Genomic DNA, 10,123 nt, shown 5'->3' on the forward strand with positions numbered 1-10,123 from the left:
GAAAGAGACACGTGTACCCCAATGTTCATCGCAGCACTGTTTATATAGCCAGGACATGGAAGCAACCTAGATGTCCATCAGCAGATGAATGGATAAGAAAGCTGTGGTACATATACACAATGGAGTATTACTCAGCCATTAAAAAGAATACATTTGAATCAGTTCTAATGAGGTGGATGAAACTGGAGCCTGTTATACAGAGTGAAGTAAGCCAGAAAGAAAAACACCAATACAGTATACTAACGCATATATATGGAATTTAGAAAGATGCTAACAATAACCCTGTGTACAAGACAGCAAAAGAGACACTGATGTATAGAACAGTCTTATGGACTCTGTGGGAGAGGGAGAGGGTGGGAAGATATGGGAGAACGGCATTGAAACATGTATAATATCATGTATGAAACGAGTCACCAGTCCAGGTTCGATGCACGATACTGGATGCTTGGGGCTGGTGCACTGGGATGACCCAGAGGGATGGTATTGGGGAGGGAGGAGGGAGGAGGGTTCAGGATGGGGAACACATGTATACCTGTGGCGGATTCATTTCGATATTTGGCAAAACTAATACAATATTGTAAAGTTTAAAAAAAAAAAAAATACTCCCTGATTGCTTTCCAAAATGGCTGGATCGAATGTATTCACACCAGCTGTACATGAGAGTTTTTAATCTCTCTGCATCCTCACCAACACTTGGTATTACTCATCTTTTTAATTTTTGCTATTTTCATGGGTAGAAAATTTTACCTTATTATTGTTTTAATTTGAATTTCTCTGATTACAGAAAATTTGAACATTTTTTTCACATATTCTTCTCTTATGACAGTGAATCGGCTGTTGCTCTCCTTTGTCTATTTTAGATTTGTATACGTAAAATGTAATTTATATGCTAATTTACTGAATGACTTTATTCAATAAATAAACTGAACCAGTTTATTGGCAGTTCAGTTCAGTCAGTCGCTCAGTCATTTCTGACTCTTTGCGACCCCACGGACCTCAGTACACCAGGCCTCCCTGTCTATCACCAACCCCAGGAATTTACCCAAACTCATGTCTATAGAGTCGGTGATGCCATCTAACCATTTCATCCTCTATCATCCCTTTCTCCTCCTGCCTTCAATCTTTCCCAGCATCAGGGTCTTTTCAAATGAGTCAACTCTTCGCATGAGGTGTCCAAAGTACTAGAGTTTCAACTTCAACATCAGTCATTCCAATGAACACTCAGGACTGATCTCCTTTAGGATGGACTGGTTGGATCTCCTTGCAGTGCAGGGGACTCTCAAGAGTCTTCTGCAACACCACAGTTCAAAAGCATCAATTCTTCAGCGCTCAGCTTTCTTTATAGTCCAACTCTCACACCCATACATGACCACTGGAAAAACCATAGCTTTGACTAGATGGACCTTTGTTGGCAAAGTAATGTACTTAATGGTTTCAACACAAAGTTAATCTGGAAGGTAGTTTCTTCTCAATCAGTTACCAAACTATCTCAGTTTTAAAGAGTACCCCAACAAGACCTTACCATTAATATTATCAATATAATCTGCTGGTGGTAGCTTGATTTGGGCATTTTCACAGGTGTTATGTTCTCAACTCAGCACTGCGTTCAATGATAGATACCACATTTGGAAAGGGAAATAGGCAAATCAGAATGGTGGCACTATTTTATCTAAGGGTCATCTTATTTGAAGAGGGTTAGCTCAGAGCAGCTTAGAGGAAAATGTCAATGCTATCTTTAAATAGTTGAAGAGTTGTCATGTGAATGTAGGGAAAGGTTTATTCTGTGTTGCTCCAGAGGACAGAATTAAAATAAATGGATGATATTACATGGGAGCACATTTAGACGTTTCTCTCATCCCTGAAATCAGTCCTCTTGATATCAGCAAGCTCAGTGGCTATGTTCACGCAGAGGCGGACATAGGTTGCTTATGGCATTTCTTCACGGAACAGAAATTAGGTTAGATGACATCCAAGCTTTCTTCTAATGCAGATGCAATTCAACCTAATTAATATTTATTGAGTCCCTATTACATGCAAGATACTGGGCTAGAGATAAGAGATGCAACAATAGTTCCTTAGATGGTTTACATCTTACAGAGGGAAGAGAATCAATATTTAGTGAATCCCTTGTCCACCTGCCAGGTTCTTTGCATAGATTATTTTAATCTTTACAATAAATTGAATTTGGTAGCTACTGATAACCTCAATTTCCAGATGAGGAAACTGAAGTTCAAAATGCTAAACAATGGTCTAGATGAATCAGCTAAAATGAGATGGAACAAATAATCAAGATCAGATCCCCATGACTTCATTATACCATGCCATGAGTCTATGAATTATGTCTTAAGTGTAGCTTCACATTACTTGACTTGGCAGAGAGTTAAAGCATTCTCTTCTTGTCATTGTATTTTTAAGTATGATGAATCCTTCTCTAGGTCTTGATTCTCGAGATAAAGTTTGCTGGAGTTTCCGTTCCATTTGGGTTTCAAATCTTTCCTTAAGCAGACCTCTTTCCTCACTTTGACAACTCTCCCCTGGGTTCTGCCTTTGGTGGTGGCCGTTTAGTGACTGATTTGTGTTTGACTCTTTTGCAACCCCATGGACTATAGCCTGCCAGGCTCCTTTGTCTGTGGAATTTCCCAGCCAAGAATACTGGAGTGGGTTGCCATTTCCTTCTCCAGGAGATCTACTCAATCCAGAGATCGAATCTGCGCCTCTTCTTGGCAGGCAGATTCTTTACCACTGCGCTACCTGGGAAGCACTGGGTTCTGCCTTTAGAAAGTGCCTTTTCTCTCCAACTCTATTCTGTCCCAACTTTTCATGGCTACTAGGATTTTTTTCCAGTTGTCTCACGCAGGTCAAGTTGCCATAATTTTTGCTCTCTGACCTTTTCTCTCAGTTTACCGAAAGCCTCTTTAGCTTTGCTCTTCAGAGCTCTGACCCCTCCTGCCATAAACATCCCAATTTTCCTCTGATAGCACAAGTGTGCCTGATAGCCCTGTTTTGTATTGCTTCATTCAGGGGTCTAGTATACCTGGTGGGCTGCCGTCTATGGGGTCGCACAGAGTCGGACATGACTGAAGCGACTTAGCAGCAGCAGCAGCAGCAGCATGCAAATGTAAATAAACAGTCCCTAGCCTGGGTAGGGTTCCTGCTTAATTGATAATCAGTTTTAGAGTAGGCATAAAGTTGCAAAAGATGGATTTAGAGGAATTTTTTCCCTTCCCTTTTGAGATCCCCATGGATTAACAGAATATGTTACATGCCTCAAAAATATGTGATTTTTAAAAATCTATGTTCGTCTAGATTTGTTTTTTTCAACAAGTCAATGACCTGCAAATGGAAAAAGTTTTCTCTGTTCTTGTGGTGGTAATAACATTTCTGAACATTAACTGAAGACTAAACACTGTGTCTTATTTAATCCTCATTCAACCCTATGGTAGTTTTTATCTAGTTCTCACTTTACAGATGAGGAAACAGGTTGAAAGAGGTTAGGTAATTCACCCAAGATCTCTAACAATGTGACAGATATAGAATCTTAGGTCTAGCCAACTCAAGTGAAGTGTGAAAGTCACTCAGTTGTGTCCGATTCTTTCCAACCCCATGGACTATATAGTCCAGGGAATTCTCCAGGTCAGAATACTGGTGTGGGTAGCCTATCCCTCCTCCAGAGGATCTTCCTGACCCAGGAATTGAACCAGGGTCTCCTGTATTGCAGGCAGATTCTTTACCGCCTGCTATCAGGGAAGCCAACTCAAGACCCATGTTTATAACCATGGGACTGGATCAATTGTTCCAATGGAGGTGAATAGAGATTCATGGCTGGATTTGATGGTAGGAAGTTTTTTATATTGGGGGCAGTTGTCTGCTACTTTCAGGCAGTGAATTTTTTCTTTTTGTCTCCTTTTGATAATTCCATGAAAGCTTCACAGCTCGTCAGTTCCAATTCTTGTTTCTCTCAGTTTTAATCTTTCATTCCTTGTTATGACCTATTCTTGTTCTTGTTCAACTTCCTATGGCATCATTTTTCTTCCTACCTGGCTTGTTGCTTTGATAATTTATAACTATTCTAACTTTACTTGTAATTTTCTGCTTTCTTTTTCCTTATGGTGCAAAGCTCTTACCTCTTAGTAATAATAGTAATCATTTATATTTGCATTGTGTTTTATGCTATATAAAGTACATTTACTTGCACTCTCTTATTTAATTTCTAAATCAGTCTCATGAAGTATTATATCCTTTTGACATCTGAGGAAAATAGGCTTAGTGAGGTTAAATGAATCATAGAGCCAGTCAGTAGGAGAGTTGTTTCTTGAGTCTATGTTATCTGACTACAAATTTAGTGTTCATTCCACTATATCACAGATGTACCATTTGTCCTACTGGTATTTCATGTTCATAGAAATAAACTCTGTAATGGAGTTAAGTAAGCTCTTCATGTATTTTCTAAAATTAATAAAATATTACTCTAAATGTATTAACTTCTCATTCACTTCTCTTGAATTTTCAAAAATTTCCCCAGACATTCTGAAAATGTCTCCAAATTATTTCTCCAAATTAGTATTGTTTTGCTTACCTATAGGTTTTTTTTTTTATTATTATTTATGTATTTTTGGCTGCATAGGGTCTTTGTTATGGCACACAGGCTTCTCTTGAGGGGCACAGGCTCAGCAGTTGTGGTGCATGGGCTTCTCTCTCCTTGAGGGGTGTGGGCTCAGTAATTGCGGCCCATGGGCTTAGCTGCCCTGCTGCATGTGGGATCTTAGTTCCCCCACCAGAAACTGAACCCATGTCCCCAGCATTGGAAGGCAGATCCTCAACCATTGGACCACCAGGGAAGTCCCCTATATGTGGGTTTTACGTTTCTAAAAGTAAATGTGTGTTATTTGTGGAAATGAAAAGGAGGAAACATACCAGATTTTTTAAAGTGCTATGGAAGTTCAAAGGGAAACAAGTTCCTTCACAGGAGAATGTGCTGGGCGAGACAGGCTATGGTGAGAACATTTAAGCCAAAGGGATGTAAGTGGGGTGAGGAGAAAGTGTATTTTTAATGTTTTTGGTTGCGCTGAATGGCATATGGGATCTTAGTCCCTGACCAAGGATTGAACCCACTACCTCCTGCATTGGAAGCTCGGAGTGGTAACCACTGAACTGACAGCAAAGTCCTGAGGGTGTATTTTACATGGAGAAAAACCACAGTAAACTGAGCATGAAATCAAGAGGATACCTAATAACTGTGAGGAAGGTGACTAGTTCAGACTGTCTAGAGGCTAGTATGCAGAAGATAGGGTAGGAAATAGTTTACTGGAGTTCCTTAAGTGCAAGGTGAGGAGGCCAGCATTTCAGAACTGAGATATCCCTGGAGGAGACTAGGACAAACACATCCAGTGCGCTGGGCAAAGCTCATGGGGCAATCATTCTCTAACAGGAGGTTGGACTAAATCAAGATATGTAGGCAGAGCAGAATATTGACAGGCTATGGTGATAAGAACACTGGTCGCCTCTGCGCAATCAGTACCTAGCATCAGGAAGGTCAAAGACCTTCCTCTAAGATGGCCCTAGGCAGAATGGGAGGGGAAGCAAAGGAACCAGGTAGTAGAAGTCAGGCAAAGTCCGAGACTGGAGGGGTAGGTGTTACAGTAAGGTGATGACTTAGCAGTGGCGTTGCCATTGGAGGGAAGATGTAATTCTTTTTTTTTTTTAATTGGTAAAAGAAAATTTATTTGTTTGGCTGCCTTGGGCCTTAGTTGCCACACATAGGATCTTCGATGCGTCACATGGGAGCATTCATTGCTGTGTTTGGACTCTCTAGACTCTAGTTGGAGCACTCAGGCGTAGTTAATCTGCAGCATACGGGATCTCAGTTTTCCAGCCAGGACTCGAACCTGCGTTCCCTGAAGTGAAAGGTGGATTCTTAACCACCAGACCATGAGGAAAGGTGCAAGACTTCATTCTTCAGAGCAAGCAAGGGGTAGAAGGATTAAAGGAGAAGAAATCAAGGAGAGAGACTGGAAAATATAAGTGGGAAGAATGATAAAGATGATCCTGAGTCAATATATTTTCAGGCAGGGATTTCTTACATGCTATAGAGGCAGGGCCTGAAAGCTGAAGCTGAAGAGTGGAACCATGTGCTGGCTAGCTGTGCACTTTCTAGAAAAATATAGAAATAATACCTAAATATTACTGGTTTGTTGTTTAGTCGCTAAGTTGTGTCCAACTCTTTTGCAACGCCATGGACTGCAGCCTTCCAGGCTTCTGTGTCCATGGGAGTTTGTAGGCAAGAATACTGGAGTGGGTTGCTATCTCTTTCTCCAGCGCATCTTCCCAACCCAGGGATTGAACCCACGTCTCCTACCTTGGGAGGAGGATTCTTTACCACTGAGACACCAGGGAAGCCCAATAATTACTGATATGAACATATAAATACACCTATTTTCTTTCTTGGTTTTTCAAATTATTTGGACTAGATTCTATACAGATCAATTTTTTTTTAAAGGTATAAAACCTAAGCTAGTACTAAATCGGTAATTTCTTTCACTATTTCAACTATTATCAAACATTACTTCACAACTCTACGTTTACCTTTTAGGCCTACATAGACTCTCATTTTATTCTCCCCACCCTCCACCCCCACCAGAATCAGAGATCATGCCTGATCATTCTAGTGGTCTTCAGTGGTAAGTAGGGTTTGAGGCTTAGGCTTCACTCCAGCAAAACTTTTAATTTTAGAGAAGCCAAACATTACTGGCTGAGCCTCCCAATTCTTGCCTTCATGCAATATGATGTCCTGTAGAGGTTTTCTTTCTTTTTCCCTTTAGCATACAGTGCTGGCTCTGCCACTGCCAGTGTGACCTCTCGTAACTCCCTAACCTGAGCCTTAGACTCACCTGAAAATTATGTGTAGGAGTTGAACTATGACTTAAAAGATATGACAGCTCTAAACTTCTAGGATCCTGATTCAATAGTAAATAACATTTGTTGGGACTTCCCTGGTGGTCCAGTGATTAAGACTCTGCACTCTCGATTCAGGGGGCCCAGATTGGATGCCTGGTTAGGAAACTAGATCCTGCATGCTGCAACTAAGACTTGGCACAACCAAATAAATACATAAGTAAATTTTTTTAAGAGTATAATTAATTTCTAAAGCTCCAGAATATTGGGTCCATGGAGAAAAGGTTCTAACCGATAAAACTGTTGGAAATGATTGGGACAAAGAACAAATTATTGTGAAAACTTTTTACATTTTTTACATTATTTTTCACTTTTCAGTTCAGTTCAGTCAGTCCTGTCCGACTCTTTGTGACTCCATGGACTGCAGCACACCAAGACTCCCTGTCCATCACCAACTCCCAGAGCTAACTCAAACTCATGTCCATAGATTCAGTGATGCCATCCAACCATCTCATCCTCTGTCATCTCCTTCTGCTCACGCCTTCAATCTTTCCCAAAATCAGGGTCTTTTCCAATGAGTCAGTTCTTCACATCAGGTTGCCAAAGTATTGGAGTTTCAGCTTCCGCATCAGTCCTTCCAAAGAATATTCAGGACTGATTTCCTTTAGGATGGACTGGTTGGGTCTCCTTGCAGTCCAAGGGACTCTCAAGAGTCTTCTCCAACACCACAGTTCAAAATCATCAATTCTTTGGTGCTCAGCTTTCTTTATAGTCCAACTCTCACATCCACACATGACTCCTGCAAAAACCATAGCTTTGACTAGACGGACTTTTGTTGGCAAAGTAATGTCTCTGCTTTTTAATACGCTGTCTAGGTGGGTTGTAACTTTTCTTCCAAGGAGTAAGCGTGGGCTGCAGTCACCATCTGCGGTGATTTTGGAGCCCAAAAAAATAAAATCTCTCATTGTTTCTCCATCTATTTGCCATGAAGTGATGGGACCAGATGCCATGATCTTAGTTTTCTGAATGTTGAGCTTTAAGTCAACTTTTTCACTCTCTTTCACTTTCATCAAGAAGCTCCTTAGTTCTTCTATGCTTTCTGCCATAAGGGTGGTGCCATCTGCATATCTGAGGTTATTGATATTTTTCCCGGCAATCTTGATTCCAGCTTGTGCTTCATCCAGCCCAGCATTGCTCATGATGTACTCTGTATACAAGTTAAATAAGCAGGGTGACAATATACAGCCTTGACGTACTCCTTTCTCTGCCTGGAACCAGTCTGTTTCTCTGTGTCCAATTCTAACCGTTGCTTCTTGACCTGTATACAGATTTCTCAGGAGGCAGGTCAGGTGGTCTGGTATTCCCATCTCTTGAAGAAGTTTCATTTTTAGCTGCCCACTATCCCTAACATTATAAAGAAACCTGAGTGCCGAAGAATTGATGCTTTTGAACTGTGGTGTTGGAGAAAACTCTTGAGAGTCCCTTGGACTGCAAGGAGATCGAACCAGTCCATCCTAAAGGAGATCAGTCCTGGGTGTTCATTGGAAGGACTGATGTTGAAGCTGAAACTTCAATACTTTGGCCACCTGATGTGAAGAGCTGACTCATTTGAAAAGACCCTGATGCTGGAAAAGATTGAGGGCAGGAGGAAAAGGGGACGACAGAAGATGAGATGGTTGGATGGCATCACCAACTCAATGGACGTGGGTTTGGGTGGACCCTGGGAGTTGGTGATGGACAGGAGGCCTAGCGTGCTGAGGTTCATGGGGTCCCAAAGAGTTGGACATGACTGAATGACTGAACTGAACTGATCCCTAACATTTATGTAGTGGAATTAGTCTTTCTACACTTAAAAATCATAGCATTTCTAGAGTGCTTCACAACTTTGGGGTTTTAGTTAATCAAACTTATTTTGAAAGGAAGACTAACAGTGGAGATTTTCCTGAATGTTATGACTCGGAATTAGTGACAAAACTGTGAAGTACTCATCATAGCTCATTTTGTGATTTGCATGCCTAGACTATTTTAGAATTGTTGGTATTATCTGAATAAGGCATTCCCAATGGGAGAAAGAATGAGTCACAGAGAATAAGGTGTAAGAGACAAGAGCAATCACAGAAACAAACTAGAGTGAGATTAGAGAAGACAGGCATTTTCAGAAATGAAGCCTTAGGGGTAGTTGTACAGGAAGAATATAAGACAACTCTTCAAAGAATGAGACTGAAATACGATTACGCTAACTGCTTGAAAGACTAATTTTAATTACATATTTAATATGTAAATGTGCACTGAACTGAACTGATTCAAATACATGAACACTTTGGTGGTGGTTGTGGGGTGTAATATAGTTTCTACGTCTCTGGCAAGCCCTGTTTCTTGTTTTCCGGATGTCCCGGCGTTTACTCCAGTGTCAAGCTGAACCAGCCTACCAGGTTCAACTACTCTGCCATCACACCCTCGGTGTGCTTAGGAGCCATGAAGCACACTGAGAATGCTAGGGCAGGAGTATACATATTTAAACTACAGAAAGGAAGAAGAAAGGGAAGATATAAACTGACTGATGGGAAGTATGAAAAGAAAGTGCAAGTAAGAAGCAGCGGAGTTGGGGTTTGCTTCACTATTCCCCAATTTGGGACACTGGGGGTTCGATTTTGGCGGCAGGGGGGCGGGACCAGCTTCCTCTGTATAGCGTTCCTTGATTCTCCCAGTTCCGAAAAGGCGGATCAGTTCTGGAGCGGGTTCTCCGTGTTGAGAACACACCGGCGCTGCCATTTGGCGGGGAGGTTTCCCCAGCGCCCAGGTGTTCCTCGGTATTCTTTCTCCCCCTCCCTGGAACTCAGATTACATCATCCCAACCTGAGTAGCGTGGCCAGATTTTTCCCATTTCAAACTCCCGCTCTCTTGAATGCCAATTCTTGTTCCTTAAGCAAACCAGGTTGGAGCTGGTATGTTTCCCCCCAAAAGGGGGAGGACACTCCAGGATGAACCTCATTTTAGCGAAGAGGCTGTTAAATGACCCAGGGCACTACTTTTCCTCGTATTTACAAGCTACAGCTGCACAGGAAACACACGGCCACCCAAGGCCGTGGCTGCGCCAAGACCCTCAGCTCGATAAGCTTGTCAAACGGGACCCGAAACATCCTCAGCGAAGTCGGAGAGCAACCGGAAGAAAAAAATCGGGGGTGTCAAGGGGGGGCGGGGTAGTGCCGCGCCTGCGCAGTCACTAAACAGC

This window comes from Bison bison, unplaced genomic scaffold (genome assembly GCF_000754665.1).
Source record: "Bison bison bison isolate TAMUID 2011002044 unplaced genomic scaffold, Bison_UMD1.0 scf7180017864145, whole genome shotgun sequence".
Classification (NCBI taxonomy): Eukaryota; Metazoa; Chordata; class Mammalia; order Artiodactyla; family Bovidae; genus Bison; species Bison bison.